Here is a 13,194-nt window from a genome sequence, read left to right as displayed (position 1 = left end):
CGGGCCTCAGAGAAGGCCCACAGATGTCACCAGTGGCTCTCGGAAGCTTGCAATGAAAACCAAACGTATCAATGGAGTTTTCATCAGAAAGGACTGCATGAGATGCCATGTTCAACCTTGTGTGAAATCAGGCTTCCAGCCACCCGCCCAGAAATAACCCTATGTACCTCCCAGGGTTAGTATATGAGCATTCCATATTAAAGTACATGTAAGGGGGCTCGGGGGTGGCCCATTGGTTGAGTGCCTGCCTTTGGCTCAGGTTGTGATCCCAGGGTCCTGGGATCGAGTTCCGCATTGGGCTTCCTACAGGGAACCTGTTTCTCCCTCTGCCTCTTTCTCTGTGTTTCTCATGAATAAATAAATAAAATCTTAAAAAAAAAAAAAAAAAAAAAAGTTGGGAAGCCTGGGTGGCTCAGCAGTTTAGCGCCGCCTTCAGCCCAGAGCGTGATCCTGGAGACCCGGGATCGAATCCCACGTCAGGCTCCCTGCTTGGAGCCTGCTTCTCCCTCTGCCTGTGTCTCTGCCTCTGTGTGTGTGTGTGTCTCTCATGAATAAATAAATAAAATCTTTTAAAAAAAAAGTACATATAATAATGCTGAGAACCAGGCATGGCATGCAGAAAATGCCTGATACCTTCTGGCTCCTGCAGCTATTACCATGTGACCTTAGACAAATCACCTGCCCTGTATGAACTTTGGCTTCTTCACCGATATCATGGCCATGGTGATGGCACCCAGCAAGGTGGTCATGCCAGGGTTCTATGAAAAGGGTATGGGGAAGCTCTAGCAGAGGTCTGGGATTTCCCTCTGGAAACCCTGGCGAGCTCTTGATTCTTTCTGATTCCTGACCCTAACCTCGTACTGGCCTGACTCACGGAGGGCCAGATGGCTGCAGCCTGGTGAGAAAGGGCAGTTCTGGTGGATAGAGCAGCATCACCTGGACTTGGTACTCTGTGTCACCCACTTACCAGTCTCGACACACCAGCAGGCCAAGGAGAGGCCTGTGATTCACCCCTGCCACCACTGTTTCCCCAAACCAGTGCGGGACATGGCAGAGGAGGGCCTGGGTGAACAGCTGTGGACAGAGCGTACGAGTGAGCGTGTCAGTAAATGGGTTAGATCCATAAATACTTACCGAGTGCTCATGATTGTGCCAGGCATTATGAATTGCGAAGCAAGTAGAGACGGCCCTATCCTCCCCTCATGGAGCCTCCAGTCTACAGGGGTAGATTTTTCACAGGTCTCTATGGAGACCCCCCCTTGGGGGCCATAGCACAGAATTCAGATTTTTTTTAAGGATTTTATTTATTTACTCATGAGAGATGGCGGGGGTGGGGGCAGAGACACAGGCAGAGGGAGAAGCAGGCTCCATGCAGGCAGCCCAACGCGGGACTCAATCCTGGGTCTCCAGGATCAGGCCCTGGACTGAAGGTGGCGCTAAACCACTGAGCCCCCCCGGGTTGCCCCCAGAATTCAGATTTTATCTTAAATCTTATTGAAAGCCATTATCACATTGTCGGCAAGGAGAGATATGACCTGATGGGCATTTCGGTTGCTCTGGCTGCTGTGCAGAGAACGGATGGAAGGTGGGGCCGATGCTGTGGCCACTACGGGTGTCCAGATTGTGGGCCATGGCAGCTGAGACCAGGAGACTGGGGTGGTGGCCACACAGATGGTGAGTAGTAGCCTCATGGGGGGTGCACCTGGGAGCTGGCATCCCCACCCCGGGATGTCTGATCAGGAGCCGAGGGTGAGAGGGAGGGATGAGTCAGAATAATTTCCAAGTTCCTGGCAGGGTGGATGGTGGCAGTGTTTCTAAAGAGGACAGTCAGAGTCCGAGTTGGGGATGTGGAGAGTCGGGCCTATCCCGGGGACCCGGAGGAGGTGTTGGGGGGCAGCAGGTACCTAGAGGTGAGTCCCAGAGGGCAAAGGGACAGAATGGAGGACGGATGGGTGAGCGGGTGCTGTTGCTTGGATACAGCTCTTCAGAGTTCCTAGGAGGTGGGACCCCACATTGGGAGACCCAGCTGGCTCCAACCCCTCCACAGTCTGTCACCCCCGACTTCTTCTGCCCCAGCGATGCATACTCCTGTAGTCTGGGGGACAAAATGAGGCTTGGGCAGGAAGAGGAGATGGAGGCAGTGTGGGCAGACTCCAGGGACGACAGGAAGGGTACAGAGCGGGGGAGAGAGAGAGGGGCCTAGAAGCTCCTTCCTCCTTGGCTTTGCACAGCTGCCCAGGCCAGAGCTGGGTCAATGGCCTGCACTTCGTTCCCTCACCTCCAGGGGAGGCCAGCTTGCTGTCTGGGTCAGGTATGGAACTCCGTGGCAGGGTCCCGGTGCTGGGGACCCTCCTGTCCCCTTCCCACCCTAATGCATGGCCCTCCTCTGTCTCCATGACCCCATCACAGCCTGTAATTTCCAGTGCCCCCACCAGGCGGTGAGCAGTTGAGTTCATGGACCGTGTGTGTGCGCCCGCACACAACTTTTCCATCTTTCTTCATGCTCCTGGCCGTGCATACTAGGTGCTTAATCAATGTTTGTTTCATTGAATTAAAAGTGTTTGGGCTCCCGGATGGCTCAGTGGTTAAGCATCTGCCTTCTGCTCAGGTCATGATCTGGGGGGCCTGGGATCGAGTCCCGCATCAGGCTTCCAGCAGGGAGCCTGCTTCTCCCTCTGCCTGTGTCTCTGCCTCTTTCTCTGTGTCTCTCATGAATAAATAAATAAAATACATATTTTTAAAGTGCTTGATTCATCTTTTGTAAGCTAGGATTAAGATCTCTCTGTCTCTGTCTCTCTTTACCTCTCTCTCTCTCTCTCTGATAAAATGGCACTCAGGGTGGGGATAGAGGACTTCTCAGGGAGACCTACTACCCCCGCTCTGGATGTTTTTTTTCCCCCCAGTTTCCAGACCTGCCAGAGACACCAAGCAGCCTGTCTCCAGCTGCCCGCATCAGTCCACCACGGTGGGAGAGAATAACAAGGACCCTATACTGGGCACACACCATGTGGCAGGTGCAATCACCTCACCTGCATTAATTACGTCCATCAGTTCTTTCCATATCCCCATGACATAGTTCAAGGAGTACATTTAGAAGGGCACTCAAGAGGGCCAGGTGACTTGCCAAGGACGCTCAGCAAACTCATGGTGAGCCTGCCTGTCCTCAAGGTCCCTGCCCCTGGTCACTCTGCCTCCCGACTGCCTGCCCCTCAGGAGGCCTCTCAGAAGTGACCATGTAGTGGGACCTTGGCAGGACCCAGAGGAGTATAAGAGGAAGTGGCTTGACTTGGTGACTCCACTCCTGCCCCTCCTCCCCACCCCCACCCAGGTGCACGGAGATCTTTCCTCTGTGACTCCGCACCACACCAGCCTGGCAGCCAAAGGCACAATGTCTCTCGCCTAGGACAGAGAGACATAACCCTCACATCAATGCCAGTAACGGTTTACCCACTTGGCTTCCTGTTAGGTTTTTTTCTTCCTTCCCCACAGGGGTGTCTCTTATCATAAACTTCTTAGGAGGGGTGTTGTGCTGGGCTGTTTACCATTTGGTGACAGTTGGTGCCAGAACCAGCCCCTGGGAAAAATGAGGAGTAGAGCAAGCCCAGGTGGGCCCTGGGGTCCAGACTGGACGGGACAAGCAGGCCCCGTGCAGTCAATGTCAAAGCCACATCCAGATGCCCTGCCAGAGGCAGACTCCATCTTCTAGACAGGACTAGCTGAGGCAGGTGGAAGGGTTTCAGCTTGCTGTGGAGCTCCCTCCGACTGCAGGGAAGAAAGAGGCAGGGAGTTGCAAATAATCCACCAGATGGATAACTGAGAGGTGGTTGGGTCTGCTGGGCTGGGGCTTGCTTTGGCCTCCAAACTGGGAGTTCTGGGTTATTCACAATGAATGCAAAATAAGAGAATCTGCTACATGAATTGGCCCTTTCTCATCCTTCTACTTCTTAACAGTCTTCTAGCAAAGACCTCTTAATGCCCTGTGGTGTGAGCTCTGTCTGACCTGGTGGCCCAGTTCTAAAGAGTGTTTTGCATCCTCCTGGGGGTCTCTGAGGCATAGCCCAGCCCTGAGCCCTGGGCCCCACATCACCCTGGGCCCCCTCTCACCCTCATCAATCTGCCGAGAACACTTGAGTCTGAGACCCTGTCTACACTTGCTCATCCCCACCCCGCCCAGACCCCAGAGCCCCAACCTCAGCTTCACTCAGGGCTGCTAGGCTGCTGGTCGCTCTTCCTATCTGCTCCAGCCTCGAGATGTCCGTCCACCTGAGGGATCACCTCCGGACCAAATATTACTCTCTCCAGGGAGGGGGTGAGGGTCTAGGACTTGTGATCACCCATCACTCACCTGTAAACCAGCTAGGTCTCAAGCCCCCTGACCATCCCTCTGGGCCTGTCCAGGGTCTAAGTTCAAGGCTGACCCAGACCTGACTAACCCTGAACCTCTCTGGCCAATTCTCTCGAATTGTGCCATGTCTGGGACACATAAGGAACAGATGCAGTGAATGAAGACAGAGGGAGAGCTGGTGTGGGTTCAATTGAGAGAAATGCTCGAACCGGGCACAGAGGCATGGCCTGGGGTTGGGTCGGCCAAACTCTGACCAGTGATGGCAAAAGAGACTCTCTTACCTGGTATCCAGAAACCGACTCCTACAGCTGGGTGAGGCTCAGAGAAATAGGCTCTTGGATCCCCAACTTTAGTTGAGATGCCACAAAACACAGAGGCATGATCTAAATGGAATCCCACCAGCCCTCCTTACCCACCAGACTGAGATCTAGGAAGGAAGTCTGCGCCAAAGAGGCTCGAGTCATCTCTCAGACACTGCCTCTGGTCACAGTCACGTAAAAGGTGAGATGTACAGAAAGAAAACAATACGTGAGGAGGGTGGAGAAGATTCGAGAGCCCCAGGTGGCCAGTCCACGGCTTCCTCCCGCCCAGCTGCCCAGCCGCCTCCCCTCCCCACAACCAGGCTGGCAGCGCTGCCCTGAAGGTGCTCAAAGGAGGGCTGAGAAACTGAGGAAGTAGAGAGACAGCAGCACGTTCCTGGAGACCTGTGTTCACAGCCCACCACTGCGAAGACACACATGGGGACCGCACATGTCCAGGGCTGTGGGTAACACGGGACACTGAGGTGCCAGGGGGTGGAGGGAAAAGTGACATGTGTGAAAGCTTCTGAAGTTACTCATTCCCCATTCATTCCTTCGACAAATATTTATCGAGCTTCTTCTAGGTATGTAGTATAAGACAGAGATGAGCTCACAGACTCAGGCCAATGGCCTGAGTTCAAGTCCCTTTGCTTTTTTTTTTTTTTAATTGTTTTCTAATTGTGGTAAAATAACCTAACACAGCGTTTACCATCTTTACCATTTTTAAGTGCACATTTGGCCGAGGTCTGTGCAAAGGGACTATCTGTGCTTCTGGCTCCACCTAAAAATTTTTTTCCAGTGCTTTCTGTCTCCTTGTGGGCACAGGCTGCAAGGGACATAATATTGTGGGCAGAGGGGCACCTGGGTGGCTCAGTGGTTGAGGGTCTGCCTTCGACTCAGGATGTGATCCCAGGGTCCTGGGATAGAGTCCCGCATCGGGCTCCCCATAGGGAGTCTGTTTCTCCCTCTGCCTATGTCTCTGCTTCTATCTCTGTGTCTCGAATGAATGAATGAATGAATGAATGAATGAATGAATGAATAAATCTTTTAAAAAATATATATTGTGGGCAGAAATCATGGGTCTGGAGTTCCAGCTGTACCTCTCCTGGGCAAAGTGGAGGTAGTGAGTGTGTGTGTAGGTGGTCCCCAGGGTAGAGAGTCCCTGCACTTCACCCCTGCATCTTTCCCCTCAAGCCTGCCTCCCCTTTAACTTTGAAAAGCTCAGAAGCTCCTCTGGAAGTCAGAGCCAGCCTGCAATCTGCATTCACCCTAGAGTCAGGCAGGACCCCCGGGGGGGGGGGGGGGGGGGGGGGGGGGAGTGTGAGGGTGGAGAAGCTTGGGGCACCCTCAAAGCGCCAGGGGAGGGGGAATCCTGAGGATTGAACCACTCCCAGGAAGGAGATCCCCAGGGGGAAGGTGGACAGGTGGCAAGTATGAGGACAAAGGGGCTCCAGCCGAGGCAGGGATGTTTGGGGCCTGAGGGAGATAGGGAGGGCTGTGCTGAAGATCCCAGAGGTGAGAATGCCTGGGAAGGGGGACTGGACTGGGAAGGCCCCCCCTAGCCGGGGAGCTAGGGCCCCTTGCACTGCCCTGCACCCACCGACTGAGCAGGGACGGCCCAGGGAGGTGGATCCGGCCCAACTCGGAGACGGACAGAGGAACGCTCACCCAGAAGACGTCATTGGCTCTGGAATGCAGAGCCGGGCTGGGAATGCAGTGACAGCGCCCGGTGGCAGCCCGCAGGACAGGAGGAGGGCGCCTCCCGTTCCCCACTCAGGGGCCCTCCCTCCCCCCGCCCCATCGACGACACAGAGAAAACCCACAGGTGACAAGTAAGGACTCTTGGAATGTGCCCCAGTGAAAAAGCCCTGAAAATCCAGCCACCTTGTTACCCAGACGGGGAAACTGAGGCTCGGGCAGGGTGCCCGCCCCGCCCCGCGAGCGTCCCGCTGCGCGCGCGCAGGCAGGGGGCGCCCTTCCCCGCCCGCCAGCCCCCCGAAGGAGAGCTCTTAAGGAGTTTTCCCTTTCGCGTGAACTCGCCGCCTCCATCCAGCCGCGCGGTCTCAAAGGTGAACATCACGTAAATGCGTTGCAGATGTGCTTCCTTCCATTCCGGCTACCGCGGGGCGCCTGCGAGCGGCGGCCGCCTCCCGGCGCGATCCACGCCGCGTTTTCCGGCCCGCCCGCCAACTTTTTCAAGCTGTAGTTATTTGATAATGATTTTTTTTTTCCAAACCTCTCCCAATAATTGTTATCCTCCCCGCCCGGTGCGGCTCAGGTGATGGGCACAGACTGCAGACGCCTCCTCCTCCTCCTCCTCCTCCTCCTCCTCCTCCTCCTCCTCCTCCTCCGCCTCCGGGTGCACAGCGGCAGCCCCCGGGGTGAGAAGCCACAGCCCGGGCACCTTCTGCAAAGCCAAGGTCAGAGGTCGGTGTCTGGGCCAGCCTGGCGCGGCTGGAGGACCTCCAATGGTCCCCCACAACCCCACAAAGTTTCTGCACGACCCCCCACCCCCACCCCTACCCACTAGCCCAGGCCACCTCCCCAAAGCCCACTCTCAGGGGCGCCCATGGCTGTCTGATGGACGACTGAACAGAGAGGGTGTGCTGGGCACTGAGCTCCACACTACAAATATTGCTGGGCACCCACTGTATGCCCGGGCCCTGGGCAAAGCGCTGGCCTCAAGGACAAGCAAGAATAGGGCCTGCCCCCTTGGACTCCCAGTCCAGAGGAGACTGGGACCACACATCCCTTACTTGGAAAGATGAGAGGGTTTCCAGGCCGGAATTCAGACCAGAAACTGCTCAGAATAGCAGAGTGGGACAAGGAGGGCTTGACCCCTGAGTAGAGCTTCCACACTGTCCTCCCTTAACTTTCCTCCTTTACCCTGGCCTCTGCAAAGGGTCACTAACAGTCTGGGTGGAAGCCTCTTCTAAGAAGTTACAGGGCTCAGAAAATTGGGTCACACAGGTCAGGGTAGATAGGCAAGGGTCCAGACTGTTGAGGTCTCTGAAGCCACCCAAGCAGACCGCTGAGAGGCAAGGCCAGGTGTCCCTTTGGGAGTTTAACCCCCAAGGGAGGAGCCAGGTGAGCTCTTGCTTCCCCATTTAGGGATCACATGTGTTTCTGATGTTCAACTAGAGTGGTTTGATAGAGCCCTTTGCTGGAGGGGGAGTGACACCCCCAGAAAGCCTTAGTTAAACCTGAATGAATTTTAAGTTTTTACACTGACACATATGAGGTGGAATGGGGGCAGCCAGCAGCAGGGGGTGAAGGAGGAGGAAGTGAAAGTTAAGAAGGCAGAGGGGCAGCATGGGGATGCTGAGAAGAAGAGGGTGCTGGCTTTGAGGCCAGAAAAGAATATCCTTGGGCAAAATCAGAGGGCTCTGCTCCCCCACTCCCCTCATGGCTGGATCTTCCAGGAGCCCTCCAACCCCTGGAGCCTGGCGCCCACCATCCAGTAGGCTGGCTCAGAGACACCATGTGCTCAAGAGTTACCAGTCAATTCCAGTGAATCCCAGGGTAGCTGAGGGGCAGCATGGGGGTGTGGCAGTTGGCTCTTTCACAAACCTGCCAGCTCCCCCCACCAAGTGGTGGGACCCTCCTTGAGCCTTGGAGAAATCTGTCTTCCTGTCTCTCTGGGTCCAGTGGAGGCCCTCACAGCCCTCCAGGAGGGGGCTCCCCTAGACACCTCCCCTCCCCGTCCAGCTGGGAGGAGGGGCGTCAGCTGCAGAGTTGGAGGCCCCTTGTCTAAAAAGAAGCAGGATTTATCTCAGTTTGGGGAGGTCCGGGGCCCCAGAGTCCTAGATCATCATTAGTTCCATCAAAGAGGCGGCTGTGATCTGAAGGGGCAAGATGCATGGCGTCCAAATTGGAAACAGCCCGGGGGGCTCCGGGGCAGGAGCCGGGCTGTGAGGGGGCTCAGGCTTCCCCTGGGGAGCCCGGGACATGGGAGGAGTCCCACAGACAGTGCACAGGAAGGGGAGGAGGAGGAGGCAAGAGAAAACATTCCACTCGGGCTCCAGGGAAGAGTGCCGAGTGAGATGGAGCAGAGCCAAGTCTTCGAGTCAAGGCGACCTCCCCAGGGGGACAGTGAGAGAGGGCGGCGAATGCTGCCAGTGACCTCAGGGCCTACTGTGTGTCTGGCCCCGGGCCGCACGCCCGTATGCATCCTATTGGACCGCCTGCAGAAATAGAAAGCACTGCCTTTGCTTTACAGACGGGGAAACTGAGGCTCGTCAGGGCGAACTGATGTGCCCAGGGTCACTCAGCCCAGGTGCCTTGCTCTCCAGGACTTCATGCCTCCCAGAAAAGGCAGAGCAGAAGGAAGAGTGGCTCCCACGGCTCCTCATCCTCAAACCCCCAGCTATTGCCCAGCCTCAAGCTGCAACCTGAGAGTTTAAACTCCAGGTCTCCAGGTGTGACGTGGAGATAGAAAAACAGGACAGAAATATCTTCTAAATATTGGGAAGTGATGACACTCCAGACAGAAGTGGAATTTGTTGTGTGTGTGTTTTTCTTTTTAAGTAGGCTCCACGCCCAACGTGGGGCTCGAACTCATGATTCTGAGATTAAGCATCATGTATTCTACTGACTAAGCCAGGCAGGCGCCCCCAGAAATGGAATTTAAAGGACACAGTCAGCTATAAAAACAAATTTTAAAGATCTCTTGGGGGCAGCCCAGGTGGCTCAGCGGTTTAGCGCCACCTGCAGCCCGGGGTGTGATCCTGGAGACCTGGGATCGAGTCCCACGTCGGGCTCCCTGTATGGAGCCTGCTTCTCCCTCTGCCTGTGTCTCTGCCTCTCTCTCTCTATCTCTGTGTGTGTCTCTCATGAATAAATAAATAAAATCTTTTAAAAATAAGTAAATAAAATGTCTTTAAGGGGAGATAGAGTTAGAGAAATGCTCAGGCTAGGAAGCCATCCCGAGAGAAGGAGGGAAACGCTGAGCAACAAGATTTCTGCCCAAGGGGTTCCAGAAACTTTACATATAATGCTAAAAAATGGGACATAACCTAAACTTCCAAGAACAGGGAGATAATTCTATGTGATGGAATACCATGTTGCCCTTGAAAATGATGCCTGTGGACGGGGTTCATTGACACAGGAAGTGCTTCAATACGACATTGAGGAGTAAATGAGATAAGTCTAGGTAAGTGCCCGGCACACGATAGACACAAAGTCCTGACCGTGGTTGGTGCGTGATAAAGGCAGGAAGGAAGAAGTACAGGGGAATGATCTCCAGGCGCTAAAACAGCAAATGCATAGAAAAAGGCAGGAGGGAAATACAACAGAATATTACTGAGTTGTGACATTAGAGATTTTCTGTAACAAGTGGGATTTTAAAAATTCATTTTCATTTAATTTTGTGCAGCATATTAACTTAGAAAAATTTCAAACATACAGCAAAGTGGATACCTCTTCCTAGGTTCTACCAGTACCCTTTTTTTTTTTTTTTAAGATTTTACTTATTTATTTGAGAGAGAGAGAGAGAGAAAGTATGAGCAAGGGGAGGGGCAGAGGGAGAGGGAGAAGCAGGCTCCCCCCAAGGACCCTGGGATCACTACCTGACCCAAAGGCAGATGCTTCACCGACTGGGCCACCCAGGCACCCACCACCACTAACTTTTTATCATGTATTCATCTATCTATCCCTCCCTCTATCCATCCATAAATCCTGTGTATTTTTTTAAGGTATTTTAAAGTAAATTGCAGGCAACAGTAACTTCACCCTAAATACTTTACCCTGAAAACATGCATGTCAGGAAAAATCATGTGTAATAGTTACCTACAGGACAGAGGCTGTCCTTAGAGCTGAGAAAAGCAGCCCCAACCACCCCCCCTCCTGCAACAGGCTGGTCAGGAAGAACTGAGCCTGGCTGGGGTGAGGCCTGGCCCTCCTGGCTTACTCTGTGCATAATGTAACCGTGACTGTGAGCTTGAGCGCAAGTCCCTGGAGCCCTGTGGTTCCTCCCCACCTGAGGCAGGGATAATGAGATGTAAATAAACCCTTCTTTTGGTCATCTGAGGACATGGTGAAGGTTACTTAAAACGAGGCCTGCACTCACCTTGGGCTTCCTACAGGGATAGAGTTGTCAAATTTCGCAAATAGAAATGCAGCACACCCAGTTAAATTTGAATTTCAGATAAACAACACATTTTTTTTAAGATTTTTATTTTTAAGCAATCTCTACACCAGACCTGGGGCTCAAACTTACAACCTCTGAGATCAAGCATTATAGGCTCTACTGACTGAGCCAGCCAGGTGCCCCACACGTTTATTGATTTATTAATTTTGTTAGTATGAGTGTGTCCCCGGCAATGCTTGGGACATGCCTATGTTAACAAGTATCCCGTCTATATTGTATCTGGCGGCCCCATGCAAGATGAGAAAATGGAAGCCCCAGGAAGCAAGCGTGGCTGAAGGTGGGAACAAGGTTGGGATTCTTGATAGTGAAGTCTCCTGCTTATGCTGTACTTTGTAGTGGACAAAGTGTTTTTCTGTCCTCACCTGAGACCCGCGATTGCCATTTGAAGTTGAAGAAATTAAGGCTTGGGGAGTCCAGGGTCCCCACCCAGCTGACTGGGTACGCACTTATAGCTCAGCCTCAGTGTGTGGTCTTCAAGGGAGCTCTCTCCTTCTCTAGCTCCTCTCTGGAGGCCTCAGCAGATCACAAAACCCACCAGGGGGCTGTGGGACCAGACCTGCAAGCCCACAGCTCCCATGCTCAGGGCCCACCACCCCTGCGGTAGTTGACTGTGTGTCCATTTAACCAGGATATAGGGTGTCCAAATGTTTGGCTAAGCTTAATTTCTGGGTGTGTCTGGGAGGCTGTTTCTAGATGAAATTAGCACTTGAATCAGTAGACCCCGTAAAGCAGATGGCCCTCCCCAACAAGGGTGGACCTCACCCAATCAGTTGATGGCCTGAATAGACTGCCTGACTGCTGAGCTGGGACCTTGGTCTTCTCCAGCACTCAGACTGGAACTTATCCCACTGGCTCCACTGGTTCACAGACCTTTAGGTGTGTCTGGAACTTACACCATTGGTTCTTCTAATTCTCAGGCTGCAACTCACTAGTTTTCCTGGGCCTCCAGCTTGCAGATGACAGATCCTGGGGCTCTGAAGCCCCATAATCACAGGAGCTGATTTCTTATAATGTATCTTTTTTTTAAAGATTTTTATTAATTTATTTGACAGGGAAGGAGAAAGCACACAAGCAGGGGGAGAAGCAGGCTTCCCAACGAGCAGGGAGCCCAAAGTGGGGCTCAATCCCAGGACCCCGGGAACACGCCCTGAATCAAAGGCAGACGCTTAAAAAACAAAAAAAAAACAAAACAAAACAAAAAAAAAAAACAAAGGCAGACGCTTAACCTCCTGAGCCACCCAGGCGCCCCACAATGTGTCTCTTTCTATCTGTATGTATCCTATTCTGTTTCTCTGGAGAACTCACATAGGTCGCCCTGGGGTGCTAGAAGGGACAGATGTGAATTAAGAGGCCTTGACAGGTCGCATGTCACATAGTGGGGTTGAGGCTCCCAGAGGTTATGGGGCAAGATCCGTAGAGCAGGAGAGAGGGAGCATCCAGGCTTCTACCTCCACAATGCTCTTTTCAGGGCACCCTCGGGCTGGACATGTGGCTTCTCGGGGAGGACACAGGCACAGATGGTGGCAGCATGGAGTGACAGGAGCGTGTCAAGGCGTGTGAGTGGGTGCCACGGATGGGAAGTAGGGATCCCTGAAGTGGTAAACCCTGCCGAGTCCTCCTTCTGATTCCCCGGACCTGCTCTTTCCCGGGGCAGCCACTAGCTCCATTCTGGAAAGAGTCAGACCCAAAACGTTGAGTTTATGAAAAGGAGGCTAGGCCAGTCCCTCTTCTAGTTAGCCTTTCGTTCGCATGTGATCCAAGTGTTTGACCATTTACTTACTCCCACGTAGTGATAACTGCTCACTCCACCGGCGGAACTCTGAGAGCGCCTGACAGGTCTCTAGTTAACTATCTCCCAAAAGGCTCATTTTTAAATAACCTGTGAGTGTTTTCACAAAACAACATGAGGATTTCTAATTTTGTCACTCCTACAAGCATGCCTCATTTAGCCAAGACTGGGGCAGCCAGTTTGGGGACCTGTGAGTTAAAGATTCAAGGGTAAAATACAGTCCCTGGGCTCACACACCTCTCAGGGCCAGAAGGTTCTCCAGCACACCACGGAGGTCCTTCATGTCCTTCACCTTTTTCCCAGCACCTGCCCAGCTATTGTCAGTGTTGGCCACCAGAACCACCCCGGGGTTGGTCAAGGGCTTGAGCAAGCCAGGGCCCAAGAGCAGAACCCAGATGCAGGCTCTACCGAGTGATGGTTTTGAAGCTCCGATCTGCACCAGCCCTCGTGGTGAAACTGAGCCCAGGGAAGCTCTAGTGAGATTCAAGCTCTAGGGTCGTTCTTACATCAGGTGTGTAAATGTATCCCATATGTTCGGCCATTGCTTCACTCATCGGTTCATTGCATTCAAACAGTTATTTAAAAATATAATTTGTTTTGCTGTGATCATTCA

This window comes from Canis lupus, chromosome 6, assembly GCF_011100685.1.
Source record: "Canis lupus familiaris isolate Mischka breed German Shepherd chromosome 6, alternate assembly UU_Cfam_GSD_1.0, whole genome shotgun sequence".
Lineage (NCBI taxonomy): Eukaryota > Metazoa > Chordata > Mammalia > Carnivora > Canidae > Canis > Canis lupus.
This window is presented reverse-complemented; position numbering follows the sequence as displayed.